We start from the raw sequence: 19,823 nt of genomic DNA, 5'->3' as shown, positions 1-19,823 counted from the left end.
GGCCTGTGGAGATGGCTTGGGCAGCCGACCAGGACAGGGTTATTCGCATCTACCCAGCTTATCTGAGTAATAAAAACACCATAGCTGAGGGGGAGGCGGATTCCCATACGTAAGGCTGTAGAAAACCCTACTGCTACAGAGATTCAGGATGTCTGCTTGGCAGTTGGACTGAATGCATTTCTGGAGAAAAACAAAAATGTACTCCAGATAGTGGAAGCGTGACGTTCAGTACAGAGGCAGAGTTCGGGTACAGCTCAAACAGGAAGATGGCAGCCTGTCTTGCACAGTTCCCATTGGTGATGCTGTATGTAGCAGAAATGATACCCAAGCTAAAAACAAGGACACAAAAAACGGGAGGTGCTGACCCAATCTTCAGCAAGGAGAGGGGAGTAAAACAGGAAAGGGAAGAAGAAATGATGTGGCGTGAACATGAACACAGTCCTACTGTGAGAGACATGGAGTCTGTGTCTGAGGGAGCAGCTTTTTGTAAGTGTGTCTCCCATCTTCATCAACAGAGTTAACAATGAGATAAGTTTACATCAAAAGTTTGCATCTAGCTTTTTTATACTGTAAAAAGGAAATAATGACTGCCCCATAAGTTACTTGAAATCCTGTATCTCTTTCTCCTCTATGTAAACATATATTTCAGGTAAATAAGTTTAATAAAATTTAAAATACACATTTTGTTCACTTTCTAAGTTAATGAAAAAAATTTAAACTGGAAAAAAAAAGCATTGGATGATCTTTCAGTTTCAGAGGATCTGACACCCTCTTCTGGCCTCCATTGGGCATTGAGGCACATGGTGCACAGACAAGCCTACAGGAAAAACATCTATACACATAAAACAAAATTTTTAAAAATTTTCACTAATTCACTGAGTATAAACAGTAAAAAAAATATTTCGTTTGTTTGTTTTTTGAGACAGGGCTTCTCTGTGTAACAGCCCCATCTGTCCTGGAACTCACTTCGCAGACCAGGCTGGCCTCAAACTCACCCAGATCCACCTGCCTCTGCCTCCCAAGTGCTTGGATCAAAGGTGTGCGCCACCACAGCCTGGCTTAAACATTAAAATTTTTTATCTCCACTTTAATCAGCAAGTAAAGCATCCTTAATGAAGATATGATTATTAGATAAAAAAAGTCCCTAGTTCCAGGAGCAAAATGCTCTGTTTTGAGGCAGGGTTGCTCTAAGTCCTGACTGTCCTGGAGCTATAATTTTGACCAGACTGGCCTTGAATTCAGAGATCTTCCTACTGCTGCCTTAAATACTAGGATCAAAGGCATGATTAACCACAACCAGCCAAAATAGTTGCTTTGTAAAGAACACCACTCAATTTAGAGATTATAGTTTGTTTTTGTATTTATTTATTTTGTATTTGTTTGTTGGAGGTAGTCTTACAAACCACAGGCCTGGCCTCCAAACTCCATTATGTAGTTTAGACCGACCTTGAATTCTTGATGCCTCTTCCTCTCTAGTACTGGGATTATGGGTATGTGCCACCATCACCAGCTGTTTTTAAGTTTAAGATGTTTATGTGTGAGCACTTTACCTGCATGTATGTGTATTCACTTGTGTGCCTGGTACCCTAGGAGGAATATTGCCTGGAACTGAAGAGTGGTTGTGAACTGTTACAAGAGTGCTGGGGGGCCGGGCAGTGGTGGTACACGCCTTTAATCTCAGCACTCGGGAGGCAGAGGCAGGCGGATCTCTGTGAGTTCCAGGCCAGCCTGGTCTACAAGAATTAGTACCAGGACAGCCTCCAAAGCCACTGACAAACCCCCCCCCCCAAAAAAGAAAGAAACTTATATAAAAAAAAAAAAGCCAGGTGGCTATTTGAACGTCTACAGAGCAAGTTTTAGGACAGCCTCCAAAACAATACAGAGAAACCCTGTCTTGTAAAAACCAAAAAAAAAAAAAGAGTGCTGGGGACTCCTCTGCAAGAGCAGTAAGTGCTCTTAACAACTGAGGCATCTCTCCAGCCTGGGCTTTATTTTTTGAGATAGGCACTTGCAATACTATAGCTCAGGCTGGCCCAGAACACAAACAATCCTCCTGTCTGTCTCCCAAGTGCTGGGATTATTGGTATATACCAGCACTCTTAGCTTTATATTGCTTCCTTTATGTTTAAGTATTATTTGAAAAATGACAGGTCCTTTTTTTTCTGTTTATCCTCAGGCATACACATACACGCATGCATTAATTTGCTAAATTACACAGCTCAGTGGCAGAACTCTTTCCTAGCATATGTGAAGTCCTGGGTGCTATTCCTAATACACACACACACACACACACACACAACACACATGGCTACAATTTTATGAGATTTAGCAAAACAAAATAGAGGTGGAAGGGGCTGGAGATGGCTCAGCTGTTGAGAGCACTGGCTGCCCCTCCAGAGGTTTTGAGTGCAATTCCCAGCAACCACATGGTGGGATCTGGTGCCCTCTTCTGGCATGCAGACATACATGCAGGCAGAACAATGTATACATAATAACTAAATAAGTCTTTAAAAAAAAAAGAGGTGGAGGGCGAGACAGCTCAGAGACTAAAAGCCCTCACCACCCCAACTCCTCCAACCCAGCTAAAAGCCATCTGTAATTGCAGCACTGTTATTCTGAGATGAGAGACAGACAGAACTAGCAGGAAGATCAAGGCCAGTCAGCCTGAAATACACAGCATGACAGGACATGAGACTGCCTCAACAGGTGGGAAGATAAGAATTAACTCCTACACAATGTGTGCGTGCACACACATACACAAATATCACTCACACCTTTCACCCCCCCATACACACCACAAAAGGGAGGGAGGGAGGAGAGTAATCACCAAAACCCCTTAAAATTGCATACAGCTTCTAAACTGAAAACAGAGGGAATGGAAACCTGATTAAGAAGAAACACCTTCAACTAACACACCAAAACAACACATGGGGAAGCTCTGCCTTCCTTTGGAAATAGAACCTCATGTAGTAAACAGAGCTGTATCTGCAGCTCACACCCAACTGCCAGGCATAGAAGCTGCATTTACACTGGTTTCCACCAGCTCTACTACTCTGGAACAAGTTCCAAGAGAATTCTTAGAATAGAAACAGACAAGAGCAAGACTTCTAAAAATAATCTGTCAGGGACTCTTACATATCTTAGGTTGAGCTACAGAAAGCATGAGGTTACTCCCATCTGACCAGTGAAATTTCAAAACACAAATGAAAAATAAGATAGAAAATCAAACACCAAATGAAATTTCTTTTACCTTATCTTATTCAAAGTAAACTAAAAATGTGATACATTGACAGATCTTAACTTAGAATTGCTGATACATTTTTAACTTCTTTAAAAGAAAATCAGAAATTTCCTCTATTACCTAAAGTACAAATGGTCTACAGTTGTGATATACGGAGAGTGCACATGTGTGGGAGTCAGGTCTACTTTGGGGAGTTAGGTTTCTCCACCCACCATGGGTTCTAGGGGTCAAACTCAGGTCATCAGGTTTTGAAACAAGTGCTTTTAACCCACTGAGCCATCTCAATGATCCTAGAAAAAGTTTAAACTGATAATTATTTTCCTTTGCAAGTAAGGTACTTCAGACAAACAACTGTTTCCAAGAGATCCCAGCAGAGATAATCCAGCTCAGTGACAGATTGCCTAGCATTCAAGAGGTCCTAGGTTCAATCCCTGCTGCTGGGGGCAGGGAGGAGGGAGTCATGAAGACTCTTTAAGGCAAAACTTAAAACTGCTATCATAGCACACCTTGTTAACAACTCAGAGCCTATGTACAGTAGCACACACCTATAATTCCAGTACTAAGAGGCAAAGACAAAATCAGATATACATAAGCAAGGTCTAGGCTAGCCAGGACTACACAGCAAGCTCATCTTAAAAACAAGCCTATGAGCTGGGTGGTGGTGGCGCACGCCTTTAATCCCAGCACTCGGGAGGCAGAGGCAGGTGGATCTCTGTGAGTTCGAGGCCAGCCTGGTCTACAAAGCGAGTTCCAGGACAGCTTCCAAGACAATACAGAGAAACCCTGTCTCGAAAAACCAAAAAAAAAAAAAAAAAGTACTTGCTGTTTTTGCAGAGGACATGTTTGGTTCTTAGCACCCACATCAGTCAGCTCACCTTTAAGACCAGTTCCAGGGCATCCGATGCCCTCTTCTGGCCTCCTTAGGAACCTACATACATAGAGTGCACATATGTCCACTCAGGTATACATACACACAAACACATAGAATACATACAGTACATTTGTCTGTATATTTTATCTGTACATGCCTGACCAGAGGAGGACAATAGACCCCTTGGAACTGGAGTCCGAAACGGCTGTGGGCCATCGTGTGGGAATCAAACCTGTGGAAGAGCAGCAGTGCTCCCTTCCAACAGTAAGGAGGTCAAATGAGGCCTGCCACAAGTGCCAGGCCGTCCTGTGAGTTCCAGGCTGCGAGGGATATACAGGAAGACCTCTTTCCAGCAACAATGCTCAAAGAGGAGCCGGGGATATGGCTCGCCTAGTGCTTGCTTGTCCCATAAACATGGTAATGCCGGAGTTCAAGGCCCAGGACTCACATAAAACCAAGCATGGTGGTGCACACCTGTAATTCTAGGGCTGCTGAGATAAACATAAGAATCTCCGGGGCACGTGGTCAGTTAATCTAGCTAAACTGACAAACTGGGTTCAAGGAAAGACTCAGATAAAAATTAGGTGGAGAACTAAGGAAGACATCCAGCATCAACTTCAGGCATCTACACACAGAGACAGCATTAACTCAGTTCTGAGTCTCTTTCTTTGGAAAAGATGATCCCAAATGGACACTCATCCCCCAACTTGGCCTCCTCCTTCTACAAGGCAGTAACTGTTGACATTACCTGAATGTTTCATCCCAAATCCAATCCTAGTCTGGACCAGAATTCCACCAAGATACAGTCTTTAAAATACCCAACCAATACTCCCTTTGTGACTTTAACATTATACTGAACTCTTGTGACCAATTCTGTTTTATTACTTTCATCTAACATCCAATCTGCATTTTTGCTTTTTCTATCAGAATCCATTATTCGTAACCTCTCACTGCTTGGGAAATTAATTTGGTAAAAAAATCTCTACTGGTTTAAAAAGTCCAGGACAGACAACAAGAAGAAATCAACACTGCCAATCTGGGACAGAATATGGCAACGAGGGTGCCAAACACTCACTTATGAGACCTAATTCCATGCAGCTCAACCGCTAGTGTTCCCGTGCCAGGAGCTGACCAAGCTGATACTTTTATTCTCCACAGCTGCAGAGGGCAGGGTCAAGCCTCTAGCAGCTGGTGGACAAGGATGAACTCCTACACCCACACAATGTTACCAGCAGGGCTGTGCTTATAACCCGCTTGTGAAAAAGATGAGTGCTGGTGAACTCTTGAACATTAGGGGGCATCAAATTCTATCCAGCTACCCACAGTCAAAGAAGGAAAAGTATTTCATTGCCTGTGGCTTCTTCCATAAATGTGTCCCATTCCTAACCAGCTTTCTCAGCTCTAAAACCTCATCTTTTTTCTAATTTATTGCTCTCATCTTTCAGGGTGCTGGGGATCAAATCCAGGACTTCATATATGCTAGGCAACCATCCAATACTGAGCCACATACCCAGCCTTTAAACCCTCTCTAAGGAGGATTCGCTGCCCTTGAAAAGTCACTCATTATTCATACCAATCTTCACCCCTAGTTCTAACAGACCTGTCTACAAAACAAACAAAAAGCCCACATATACACACACGGTATTTCACAGGACCTATGATGCAGAAAGAGCCTTGGAAGTGTATTCACTCAGCTGTTTATTTGTTCTGAGACAGGATCTCTCTTTGTAGTGCTGACTCACCTAATACATATATCTGACTGTCCTCAAACTTGTGGTGATCCTTCTGTTTCTTTGACAAAGTTCCCAAGACAAAGTTGAATATAATCTTCCTACAGCATGCATGAAGGACCGAGGCCTGGGTTCAAGTCACAGCATACACACACCCACACACAAAATTTTATATTCACTCAAACAAACACTTCTCAAATAATATCCAAATGGTATTGTCATTAGAATATTATATTATGCTGGGCACACTGGCCTGTGCCTAAAATCACATCCTCCCTTGGGAAGATGAAACAGGATGAGTTCCAAGAATATGAGGTCAGTCTGAGCTACACAATAATTCCAGCCTGAGCTTCAGAACCTACCTTTAAAAATAAATAAATAAACAAATAAGGTATAGTGAATTCAGGTGTAGTAACTCCTGCCTGTAAGTAGTGAGAAAAACAGAAGGATCACCACAAATTTGAGAACAGTCTGATGCATGTAGTAGGCCAATCAAGGCTCAAAGAGAGATCCGGTCTCAGAACAAATAAACAGCTGAGTGAAATGTACTTCTCCAAGGTTCTTTCTGCATCAAAGTGATGGCTATCCATAAATAAACTAAAACATAAGCCAGGCAGTGATGGTGCACACCTTTAGTCCCAGCACTTGGGAGGAAGAGGGAGAGGCAGATGGATCTCTGTGAATTCAAGGCCAGCCTGATCTACAGAGTAAGTTCCAGGACAGCCAGGACTACATAGAGAAACCCTGTCTTGAAAAAATAAAAAATAAAAGTAAAATATAAAAGCAAAGTAGCATTATAATTATAGCACCTTGGGGTTGGAGAGATGGCTAGAGGACACAGTTCAGTTCCCAGCACATTAAGACAGCCAACAGACAATCACGTGTCTCCTGCTCTAAGGGACTTGATACCCTCTTCTGACTTCTGCAGACACCAACACACATAGACATATCTCATAACTAAAATGTATAGCAAACTTCAAAGGAATCCTAGCATTCAAGAAACTGAAGCAAGAGATGGTAAGCTCCAGGCTCACCTGTGCTACACAGTTAGATCTATCTCAAGAAATAAAAAGCCAGGCCAGCAAGATGGATCAAAAAGTAAAGACCCCTGCCACCAAGCCTGACAACTCAGTTCAGTCACTGGGACACGTGGTTTTCTGATTTCCACATATGTGCCACGGTGCACACAAGCACACACTCACTAAATATTTCTTTAAAAAAAGAAAAGCTGGGCATTGGTGGTGCATGCCTTTAACCCCAGCACTTGGGAGGCAGAGGCAGGCGGATCTCTGTAAGTTAGAGGCCAGCCTGGTCTACAGAGAGAGTTCCAGGATAGCCTCCAAAACAATACAGAGAAACCCTATCTTGAAAAAAACAAATAAATACAAAAAAAGAAAAGAAGGAAGGCAGGAAGGCATAGGCAGGCGGATCTCTGTGAGTTTGAGGCCAGTGTGGTCTACTGCCAGACTTCGAAAAAGCCTCCAAAGCTACAGAGAAACCCTACCAAAAAAAAAAAAAAAAAGAAAAGAAAAGAAACAAACAACTCTTGTCTAGTTACATAGCCTTGGCTGGCTAGAACTCCCAATATAAACCAGGTCAACCTTTAACTCACAGGGATCCACCTGCTACTGTTTCCCAAGTATGGAGATTAAAGAAAGGCTTGCGCCACCATGCTGGGCCCAAACTTTTTGGTCTCACTCTTTTACAATACAAATTCTTTCAAAAAGCAGTGTTGGCAGCCAGGCGTTGGTGGTGCACACCTTTGATTACAGCACTTGGAAAGCAGAGGCTAGTCCCAAGACAGCCTCCAAAGCCAGAGAAACCCTGTCTTGAACGCCCCCTCCCCAAAAAAGCAGAGTTGGCAAGCATAGTTATGCATGCTGCCTTCAATTCCAGCATTATTGAGGAAGAGGCAAAAGCCTCCATGAGTTTAACACCAGGCTGATCTATCTACAGAGTTAAATTGCAGAATAGCCAGAACTATATAGAGAGGAGACCCTGTCTCAGATAGACAGACGGACGGACGGACGGACGGACAGACAGGCAGGGCTGGTGCAGTTTTTTCCTTCCTTGGCAAAACAGAGTATTGCAAACACTAATTTTAAGACTCCTACTGGTGACACACTCCTTTCATCCCAGCATTTGGGAGGCAGAGGCAAATGGATCTGAGTTCAAGGCCAGCCAGGTGTACAGAAAGAGTTCCACAGAGAAACTGTCTCAAAACACACACGCACGCACGCACGCCTTTAATCCCAGCACTCGGGAGGCAGAGGCAGGCGGATCTCTGTCAGTTCGAGGCCAGCCTGGTCTACAGAGCGAGTTCCAGGACAGCCTCCAAAGCCACAGAGAAACCCTGTCTCGAAAAACAAAAAAAAAAAAAAAAAACACACACACACACAAACCAACAGTAATTTTTCTGATTCATCAGTTATTTTAACTTGTGTAATGAGTGACAAAGGAAATAATTCCATATTTATTTGAAGGCATACCTAAGAACTTGCTTTCCTAACATAAATTCATCATATCTTGTTTTCTTATCCTCAGCTAATTTCTCAAAGTGGCAGTACTTATGGCTACGTAACTTCTGGGCAGCATAAAGTGGCTACTTTCCAAAACTAAAATTCCAAACTCAAGGACAATGCAATTCTCCAAATGGTTTTCCTGTCATGCATTTCTTAATCATCTTCACTGTCTTAAATCACTGATTCACAGACCTTTCTTAAAGTAGGAAGGGTATTTTTAACCCTAACATTACAGAGCAAGCCTTCAAACAATCAAAACACCTCTGATTTTCACCAAGTTGCAGAATGAATTCCCTGCTGATTTGGATAATTAAGCTATCTTCCTGCCTGGCGTGGTGGCCCCATACCTCTGCTTTTCTTTCTTTCTTTCTTTCTTTTTGGTTTTTTTTTTTGAGACAGGGTTTCTCTGTGGCTTTGGAGGCTGTCGGAAGTAGCTCTTATAGACCAGACAGGTCTCCAACTCACAGAGACCTGACTGCCTCTGCCTCCTGAGTGTTGGGATTAAACGGTGCTACACAATGTCAGCTAGAGTGGGGACCTTTTCAGGACAAAAGTATATAATCTCTAGATAGTACTATAAAGTTAGAATTTTTTTCTCTTTTCTTTTTCGTTTGGTTCTTCAAGACAGGCTTTCTCTATGAATCCCTGGCTGTCCTGGAACTCACTCTGTAGGCCAGGATGTCCTTAAACTCTTCAGAAATCCACATGCCTCTGCCTCCCCAAAAATGTATGGTTTTTTTTAAAGGAAAAATGTGTTTATTCTATTAACATCCTTATTACTGTTTCACTGTTCCAAAACCAATTTTTAAAATGTCAAGCTAAAGAATGTGCCAATCAAGTCATGTGATCCATTTAAATATCAACACACCTGCTACTGCTACTTATATACCTACCAGTGTCACATTTTACTAAAACACCAAAACACAAAATCCCTTAAATAAGGAAATGTCCCACCACACTACTCATAAAAAGTATTCCTGACCTATTTCCCAGATGGTAATGTAGAAAGACCTGCTAAACTGTTATCTAGGTGCACATTAACCTCAAGAATGAAAGCTCAAAGAAATACTTCCTTCCTTTCACTAGTGGAAACTGAATGCTCCGCTGCAAGCAATGACTGCTTAAAGAATACAATCACTGTCTCCATTCCTCTCTAACCACCTGCATAATCTTCACCTTATCACTCCAACAGAAGAAACGCTACCTCCAGGTTATGATCCCTGTTTGCAGACTTCCCATTTTTTGTCCTCAAATACTCAACCCTATTTCATTCTCTTATCCCTGAATAATAAAACTCAGTTCTTGAGTGTGCCCCCTCGCCACACTCTGTAATTACCTGGGGAAGAAAGGTAGCTCAGGATAAGGCCAGTGCTGGGGCATGAGCAAGGCTGCGGTGGATTGGAATGCCAGCATGTAAAAAGAAATGAAGAGGGCTGGAGAGATGAGTCAGAAGTTAAGAGCACTGACTGCTCTTCCAGAGGTCCTGAGTTCAATCCCCAGCAACCACACGGTGGATCACATTCATCTATAATGAGATCTGTTGCCCTTGTCTGGTGTGCAGACATACATGCATGCAGAATGTTGTATTCATAATAAATACATAAATATTTTTAAAAAGAAAAGAAGAAGCCTGGGAGTACAGCTCCTTTGAGAAAACAAAGCCCTCCTCAATATATGTGTCTGACCACTTCATAGGATACATATGAACTGGCACAGGGCTTGGAGATCAGTTCACCACTGATCTCAAAAGCTACCAAAATCAGAATGGAAAAACTGAAGGAAAAGTTCAACTCTAAATGCCTCCACATAGAATAAATAAGACAGCAAAAATAGACGTGTAAAGTCTAGTGAAACTCTACACGGTTCAAGGACCCCACCTCTGTATCCAACTCCTAGTCCGTACGTAGGATCGAGACACAGCCTTTTACACTAAAGGTGTTAAATTCCCTTTCCTTTGCTTGCTGGCTTTGATTTATCAGCTAGCACCTGGCTGTACTCCCAGATAGCAGTAATTCAGACAAGCAAAGTAGTAAAGTAGCATGATTAAGACTCAGACTTGAAATCTACTAATTTTGAGATTAGGAAACCTTGATCAAATACTGTTTCCTAAGCCTGTGGGGAACCTAAAAAAGATAATGGACTTCTAATGCTTGGTTATCATAACTGGTAATAATTATAGGCTAATTTAGCTTTTTGAATTTTTTGTTTATCTGTTCTATCTGCTTACCTCACAATATCTATTCCCAAAAAAAAAGTTGAGTAATTTTACTGGGGGACAGTCAAAACATAAAGTCCATAAAGTATGTAATTAAATGACTTTCAGTGTATTTGCTAAGCTTTGCAATTATCACAATCTAGCCAGCAAATAAAGCCGGCCACTTCCTTCCGGCTCCCAGCCAGATCATTAGAGCACCTGCCTCAGTTTAGGTCCACCTCACTGTGCCAGCTCTACCACATCACGGTCTTTTGTGTGTGGAGGTGTTCTCTGTGACTTTGGAGGCTGTCCTGAAACTAGTAGCTCTGTAAACCAGGCTGCTCTCGAACTCACAGAGATCTGCCTGCCTCTGCCTCCCAAGTGCTGGGATTAAAGATGTGCGCCACCAATGCCCGGCTGCACCTCCATCCTTCTGTTACTTTTTTTTTTTATTGAAATAGGGTCTATGTAGTCCTGGATGTCCTGGAATTCCCTATGCAGATCAGGGTGACCCAAACTCTCAGTGATCCCATGCCTTTACTGCCTCTCGAAATGAGACTGACACCATTAAACAAATAAATAAATAAACAAAACAAACTTATAAAATAGGCATAGTAGGGCATGCCTTTTATCCCAGCACTTCGGAAAACAGGAAGATCTCTAAGTTCAAGGCCAGTCTGGTATATATAAGGAGAGTTACAGGCCAGCTAGGGGGACACAATTAGTCTGTCTCGGGGGAGCGGGCTCCCCTCCTCCTACCCCCACTAGAAAGACAGCTCAGCAGTTTAAGAGTATGAGCTCCAAGTTTCCAGTACACTTGTCAGGTGGCTCACAACTGCCTGTAACTCCAGCTGGCCTAAGGACAAAAATGAACAAAAGGTAACCTATCCACAGTCCAAGTGCACACACACAGCATATACTTATATAAGCAGATATACGTTAAAAGTTTTTTAAATGTGGAAAGAGTCAGATGGTTGTGATCCACACCTTTGATTAATCCCTGCACTCGGGAGGTAGAGGCAGGCAGATCTCTATGAGTTCCAAACCAACCTGGTCTACAGAGTGAGTGCCAGGTTGGCTACTGCTATTATACAGAGAAACCCTGTCTCAAAAAACAAACAAAAATGTAGAATACCAGATATTACTTAACTGTGTATACACAATAGAAATTTAATATAAAAAGGTTCTAGTAAATACAAGTTAATAACACCAAAAAGGTTTCAGCAACAAGTCTAACACAGTGATTCTCAACTTTCCTAAGGCTTCTACCCTTTCATACAGTTCCTCATGTTGTAGTGAGCCCAACCTAACTTTCACTGCTACTTTATAACTGTGATTAATTCTGCTGTTATGAATCATATGTAAATCTGCTGTTTTCTGATGCTCTTAGGCATCCCCTGTGAAAGAGTCCTTCAAAACACATAAGTCCTGACCCCGGGGTTGAGAACCACTGGTCTAAATCCAAATGAAATCACAGGATTTGGAGCACTCTTGTGTCCCTGCACTTGAGATACAGGCAGGAGGAATGCCACAAGTGACACACCCGAACCTCCTGCCTTCCCCTCTTGCCCTGAACTAGAGTAGTTCAGCCTGGTCTACAGAGTGAGTTCCAGCACAGTTCAGGCTACACAGAACTATCCTGTCTTGAAAAGTCAGAAAGGGGGAACATCTGGGGGAAAAGTTTGATGGTTCAGAATTGCTTGCTAGTCCTTCCTCTCTAATTCCACTTTCCTCCCCATTTCCTTTGTACACACACCCTTTTCCCTTTACCTCCTATACAAAAACACTCCAAATAGTCACTGAACCCAACCTGAGAATATTGTTGGCCCCAGTATCATTGTGAAATGTGCTCTGACATTGTAATTATCATAGCATGCTGCTCCTTTAAGTTAAGCATACTAACACCCAATATTTTTCAATCTCACAGATAGAAGCAGTATGCTTAAACGCCTAGATTATATGTGTCCATCAGGTACACTCTAAGGGGTAGCATTTTTTCATTGTAAAAGTTTTGGCACTGTTCAATTATTAAACAAGAAAATAAGTAGGCTTCTGCTTTGGTTTGTTTTTTTTTTTTTTTTTTTTTGAAACAAGGCTTCACTATATAGTCATGGCAGGCTTGGAACTCAAAATGTAGAAAAGGCATCAGCAAATTTAAGATGACCCTCCTGCTGCAATCACAAACTGGGATTACAGGTGTGTATGACATCCAGCTAGGAGGCATTTAAAATGCAAATTTTAAAACAGGTGTGGTGGCACTTGCCTTTAAGCTCAGCCAGCATTAAGGAGGCTGAGACAGGAGGATCACTATGAGCCTAAAACCAGCCTCAGTTACATAGTAGTAGGCTCCACGTCAGCCATAGCTATACAACAAAACCCAGACTCAAAGGGCTGGAGAGACGGCTCAGCCGTTAAAGGCTAGGCTCACAATCCTCACATTTTAAAAAGACATTATTATTTTATTCATGTGTGTGTGCACATGCCACAACGTAAAACAGGAGCCCAGTCTCCTTTTCCCATGGGATTCCAGGAATCAAACTCAAGGCATCAGACTTGAAGAGCTCTTAATCTAAGCTACTTCTCCAGCACTCCTAACACTTTTAATTGATGGTTATTGTGGAACTCATTATGTAGACTAGGCTGGCCTGACCACACAGAGATGGCCTGCCTCTGCCTCCAAGTGTGCTGGAATTAAAATCGTGTGCCACCACACCCAGGCCTCTAACAACTTTTCTTTTGCTTTTTGGTTTTTGTTTTTTTGAGACAGGGTTTCTGTGGCTTTGGAGGCTGTCCTGGAACTAGCGCTTGTAAACCAGACTGGTCTCAAACTCAAGAGATCCTCCTGCCTCTGCCTCCCGAGTGCTGGGATTAAAGGCGTGTGCCACCAACGCCCAGCACAACTTTTAAAAGAATATTGCCTAGTCTTAACCAAGGCATTTCACTCCTCAACACAGCCTGTTCCAGGCCTCAATTCTAAATACTTAACTGGGTACCAATTAAAACTCAAGTCAGTCCACAAGCAACTATGTCCCACAGCCAAAAATTCATAAAGTCTGGTCTTGAATGCCCATATCAAAGAATCTCTGAAGTGTCCCTGTGGAGCACAGCTGTAGGAGGTAAAGGTGGAGGCAGGCAGGGAAATCAGTTGAAGCTTACCCTGGGCCACCCAGCAAATTCAAGGCCAACCTGCTTTACTTGTAGGCCCTGAATTTAAAAAGACTTTTTTCAACAAATTTCCTTTCATTAAAAAGTACAGGGAGTTGAAGGTACAGCTCATTTGCAGAGTACATCGTCAGCCCTGGATTCAATCACCAGCACCCCCATCACCCCCCAAAAAAGGAAGAAAAAAGGTAACTTTGGAAGAAAACAATGCCAAAGAAGACAAAAATTGTTATTTTTTAAAAAGGTTTTAAAAAACCCACAAACATAGGCTGTTTGTGGGAACTCAGAACTGATAAATTTAGTTTACTTTGTAAAGAGAAAGATGAGAGATGGATTTCTCAGTCAAAACTTGCAAAACTCTACCACAGGCTTTTTGGTGACATTTCCTAAACAAATCTTCCTTTGACTTCCTCTAAGTTCATCTCCACTCCCCATTTTGCAAACAGCAACAGAACAGCTGCAAAACTCTATCAGATGCCGAGCACGGAGGCTCAAACCTAGAATCCCAGCACTTGGGAGTCTGGAGAAGAGAATGCAACAACTTTGAGACTACACCGAGTTGGGAACCAGCCTGACTACAGAGTATGACTGTCTCAAACATCAAGGCTGCATTCCAGGTGATTATCTCTGAATTTCAGGCCGGTCAGAGCTAAGTAGTGAGAACACCTCAAACAAACAAAAGCAATGTCAAGGCTAACATTTTTAAAGTAAAATCACTTTAGACCATGTCTACATTGCAAGACAGGATTTCTCAATGCATTTTATAATCTTAAAAGGTAAGCATCAAAACCTAAAACCAGGCCAGAATGGTATGCCACGTGCCTGTAATCCCAGCCCTCAAGAGACTGGGGTAGGCAGACTTTGGGTTTGAGGCCAGCTTGGCTTCACAAACTTCATCCCAAAAAAATAAAAAGTTCATTAATTAAAATAAATGCATTCTTGTAGTCATGTTCTTCCACCATTCCTCCCAAAATAATAAAGCTCATATAATTCAAACTAATATAAGAGACTCCTGATGAGCACGTCATATGACTATAGCTAGCCCAATCCACATTTAAGGAAACCAGAGCAGCAGGAAACAGGCCGGAGAAGCAATTACCACAATCCTTTCTCATGGCCTCATTCTCCATGCTACTACTTCCACCCCTGTTTCAAACAAAACAATCTCCCTTTCTGTGAAATGTTTAGTTTTTGAAGGTCAGAGACAGCAAGGAAGCAAGTGGGGGAGGGGGCAGAAGCGTGAGAAAAACACAGGTCAGGCCCTGAGGGGGAGGGGAGAGCCTTACAGACATGAATGAGCCCAAGTAGGAAAACACAGCAAGACTTGAAGTCCGCAAACAAAGAGTGGAATGGGAAACTAAACACCTCTGTTCAGTAAGACAAACTTCGCAGCAACTGGAAAACAGGCCTAGCCAAGAGGCCCTGAAGACAGGCAGTGTATAGTGGATCATCATTATTCTTTCCTAAAATAGGTGGAGAAACATTCCAATGTCTAAGCTACACTACTGAACTTAGGTGTGATATTCACCTTCACTAAAAGAACAGGCACCAAGAAGTTGTGATACAGGCCTATAATCCCAGCACTCTGGAGGCAGAGGCAGGGAGATCTTGGTGAGTTCAAGGCCACCCTGATCTACAGCGCGAGATCCGGGACCAGTAAAGGCCACAGAGTAACCCTGTCTCAAAACACACACACACACACACACACACACACACACACACGCACACGCACACGCACACGCACACGCACACGCACACACAAAGAACGAAAGTAAGAACAGGTAATTCCGAGGGAGTGTTACACTGGCAAATTCATTAGTTTTTACCGAGCGGGGCGGTGGACGCCTTTAATCCCAGCGCTCGGGAGGCAGAGGCAGGCGGATCTCTGTGAGTTCGAGGTCAGCCTGGTCTACATAGTGAGTTCTAGGACAGCCAGGGCAGTTTCACAGAGAAGCCCAACCCTACCCCCCCACCAAAAAATGAAGTTTTACCAATATAAGAGAGATGTATAAACACAACTCACTTAAGAAAAAAAAAAGTTCGCCGGGGATGGGGGTAGGTACGCGACTTTAATCCCAGCAGAGGCAGGATCTCCAAGTTTGAGGCAAGCCTGGTCTACAGTGAGAGTTCCAAGCCAGGTTCCAAAGCTACAGAGAAACCCTGTGTCGAAAATCAAAATAAATAAATAAACAGGCACAGTAGTGCTTTCCTGGATTCCAAGCAGCTTGAGACCCCACCATAGAAGAACTAAGGTAAGGGGATCTTGAGATGGAAGCCAGCCTTGGCTTAGTAGTGCAAACCTCTCTCAAGACCAAAATATGCCACCCTCTTCAAATAAAAGATGATCTCTGAGTATCTCATGGAGAGACCTTGAAAGCTCTAAATTGTTACAGTACACAACTGCCGGAGAAAGTCAAAATGTAGGCAAATGTGCATCTTGAAAATAAAGTAGAAAGGTTTAGAGGTGGTTGTAAACTACAGGGTTATATTAAAAAGGAAACAGCAGGAATGATGCGAAAATCAACCCCAAGAGAAAACAAGAGTCCTGAGTGGAGACAGTTGGCATGCCTGGACAACGAAAACTTAGAATTCAGGGGGAAGGTGGTAACGAAAACTGGGTTGGAATTATCATTTGAACTCTATAACAGCACGCTTTACAGTTTACAAAGTACTTTTAACTTACGTTAAAGAATAAACTGTGACACATCCAGACTACAAGAGCAGGGCATGAGGAAGAAAACTAACATCAAGGCCCTCCGGAATGAAAAGAAGTAAAACTGAGCTATGCCTTCAGGTTAAGTAGGGAAACAGTGGAGCGCAGAAGTTGGGCTTTAAGACCAGTCCCAGGACCGGAGCCAGGCGTGAAAGCGGAAAGGTGGTCAGAATGAGGACGACAGCGTGGCGGGGGAGCTCCAGCCTACACACAGGGACCGAGGTGGGAGAGAAAACCACACCCTCCAGACAGAAACCCGGAGGGGGGGAGGGGAAGGCGCCCCCTGGGGCTGGGTGGGGCCCGGCCAACTAGGATGGGGGGAGCAGGAAGCACCGGGCAACCTGAGCAGCAGGGGAAGGAGGGTGCCCAGGCCTGGACACACTAAGGAAACATGAAGCCAGCGAGGGAAGCTCGGCCGGGTCCACCCGGGTAGACCCTGGGGCATTCCATAGGGGGTTGGGAGTTCAGAAGACGTTAGCCCAGGTCTAGAAAGCACACGCTGCAGGTTCCGTGGCCCTGGAAGAGCGACCAAAGGGGACAGGGTGGCAATTACCGCTGCTGCTCTCGTTGGACTCGGGACGCGCCGCCGCCGCCGCCGCTCGTTACCTGCCAATGTGCCTCTTACAAAGCGGCGGCGGCGGCAGAGGCGGCCCTGCCCGTCACGTGATCCCTACGTCACGGGAGAGGGCGGAGTCATTACTCGAAGTTTGAGTAGGTCTACCCAGCTGGTGAGTACTGCTCTGGAAGCTTGGAGAGATGGACTATATGGAGGCGGTGGGGATGCTGGCATTGCTCGTGGTTGGAGTTTCAGGGTCGTTTTATCCGCTAACTACAAGGAACCCGCTAATAGAGCGTGCTGTCGCGCTGTGATGACGTCATATAGTTGGAAGTTGCTCGCATGCGGTCGCCTCTGCCGTCACGTGACATGGTCCAACCACTCAAAGCGAGCCTAGCCTCTAGACGTTGCCGGAGTGGACTACAACTCCCAGCGTGCTGCGCGGCAAAAGCACTCTGTAAGGCCGCCTTTTCCCGTCGTTGCAACTCCGGACTCTGGCTTCTACAAGTACAGTAGGGCTGGCTTCCGGGCTAGTACTCGTGGGTACCACCTGCTTAGCGGGCCAGCGTGGTTCCTGCTGGGAGGTGTAGTCCTGGCGGAGAGTGGGTCCAGCTACCACGTTGCGGGACTGGTGCTCCGCCCTGCCCTCTGCGCGGGAAATCGCCAACGGCCAGCCGCTTGGTTGAGACACGGAGAACGTCCTCCGGCTGGCGGGCCTCGAGACCTCAGTGTAGACAAATGCGGATTGCTTTCTGGGTTACCAACACTCTTCTTCAGGAAACGACTAACATTGTCAGAGGTTTATAAAATCGTATTCTAGCCCAAGAGGCTGGGATCGACCCGGTTTTGCGATAAGGAAAGGGAAAGTTACTTCCTCATGTAAGAAACCCGAATCGGATTTTGTGTCTGTGGAAGGTACCTGAGCCACCTCTTAGTGAAGAGGTTAACCTCGAAGGATTAAGCACAAAGAATTTTTTTTGGGCGTGGGGGGGTTAGTTGGGTGGTTTTTGTAGTCCTTGCTGTCCTGAAACTCCTTCGGTAGACCAGGCTGGCCTCGAACTCACAGAGATCCGCCTGTCTGCCTCGGTAGCGCTGAAGTTGAAGGCGTGCGCCACCACCACCCGGCTCAAATAATGATTTGTGGTTTTAATATATCTTTGAAGGCGGGCGGTGGTGGTGCACGCCTTTAATCCCAGCACTTGGGAGGCAGAGGCAGGCGGATCTCTGTGAGTTCCAGACCAGCTTGCTCTACAACAGCTAGTTCCAGGATGGACTCCAAAGCCACAGAGAAACCCTGTCTTGAAAAAGCAAAAAAAAAAAAAAAAAAGTTGAAAACAGTTTTGCTTCAGCCCAAGCTAACCTAGCCTCATCATGCAGTCCATGATGGACTCTTACAACAAACTGCCTTGGTCTCCCAAGGGCTGGGATTACACGCAAGAGCCACCCCCCATGCCTGGTTAATAAAATTAATTATAAGTAATTTTAAGAACATGTTAATATGTATAAATTCCTATATGCACTATGTAGGTGCCCGGTCAGAAAATGGTATTGGACCCACTGAAACTGGAATCAGATCGTTGTAATCCATCTCTGAGTGCTGGGGATTATGCCAGTTTCCTCTGCATGCTTGGCAGGCAAAAGGCCAGGGTTGCAGTGCCTAGCGCCAGAAGTTACACATTTAAATGGAACACAATGAAAATTCTTGTGTGTAGTTTACTAAGTTAGATATATCCGCAACTTCGGAATCCAGCAAACATTATGTCCATTTGAGTTTTCCTAGACTGTGAAAGTTAAGTTAGGTATCGGTGTGTGTTACGATGTTCAGGGGAACCTTGGCGGATTCCATGGCGGGTGAGGGTGACTGAGACAGGCAGACAAATATGTCAGGCAGACAGCTTAATGGGAGGCGGAAGGAAAGAGAACAGAGGTAAAGAGACAGGAAAAGTCCTATCTGCCCCAGGGGAACAACAGGAAAGAGAGCGCAAGTGGACAGGGGTCTTTCTTTTAAACGGACCCTTATGCACCTGGGCTGACCGGCATACCTCCTGAGTGCATTCTGCCAGATGAGAGGGGCAGGCCAGCTTAATGCCTGAATCATTACAAGCAGGGCATGATATCGCAAGCCAGGCAGAGAGGCAATCTCAGAGTTCAAGGCTAGCTTGGTCTACAGATCCAGTTCCAGGACAGCCAGGAATATACAGATAAACCCTGCCCCAATCCCAAAACCGAGATATGTAAAGTATCCTTGTGGCTCACAACAAGTCCTCATCAAACAGAATTATGTTCACATCATCTTATTTGTACCCATAAGGTGCAACTGGTTTAAATAAGATAGAAAAGAAATTAGCTTATACTGAGGGGGGTACAGTGCTACTTACTAACTTGCTGGTTACTAATAGACTTGTTCTATTTAAATTACTTGTCTAAAACAATTGAAATTTTAAACAGTCTTGCCCAGTTCAAAGGAAGCCTTTGTTTTTCTGCCTGAATTAATTAAAGAATGCTCAGGCTGTACCTCTAACAACAAGAACTTATTATCCTGATTATTCATGTGTAACTGTATCATATTTCTCTCGGCTGGTGATCTAAGATTGTGTCTGGTCCATTCTGTCTCTTTTCTTGTTTTATAAAAATGTTTGGGCTAGGCAGCAGTATTGCATGCCTTTAATCCCAGCACTTGAGAGGTAGAGACAGGTGGATCTTTGTGAGTTCAAGGCCAGCCTGGTCTACAGATTGAGTTCCAGGACAAGCTCCAAAGCTAAAGAGAAACCCTGTCTCAAAAGAAAAAAAAAAAGAAAGAAAGAAAGAGAGAGAGATGTTTGAGTCAAAGATTA

The 19,823-nt window shown here is 44.0% G+C and overlaps 1 protein-coding gene across 1 annotated transcript in view; it reads right to left on the bottom strand.

Moving 5' to 3' along the window:
• Ubap2 (ubiquitin associated protein 2) overlaps positions 1-17,095 on the bottom strand; it is an 83,139-nt gene extending 66,044 nt beyond the window's left edge. The window contains exon 1 of the mRNA XM_040740069.1: positions 16,987-17,095. The gene's annotated coding sequence lies outside the window, so the exon portion shown is untranslated. The remainder of the gene's footprint in view (positions 1-16,986) is intronic.
• Positions 17,096-19,823: the final 2,728 nt, after the last annotated feature.

This window comes from Mesocricetus auratus, unplaced genomic scaffold, assembly GCF_017639785.1.
Source record: "Mesocricetus auratus isolate SY011 unplaced genomic scaffold, BCM_Maur_2.0 Super-Scaffold_6730, whole genome shotgun sequence".
NCBI lineage: Eukaryota > Metazoa > Chordata > Mammalia > Rodentia > Cricetidae > Mesocricetus > Mesocricetus auratus.
This window is presented reverse-complemented; position numbering and strand designations above follow the sequence as displayed.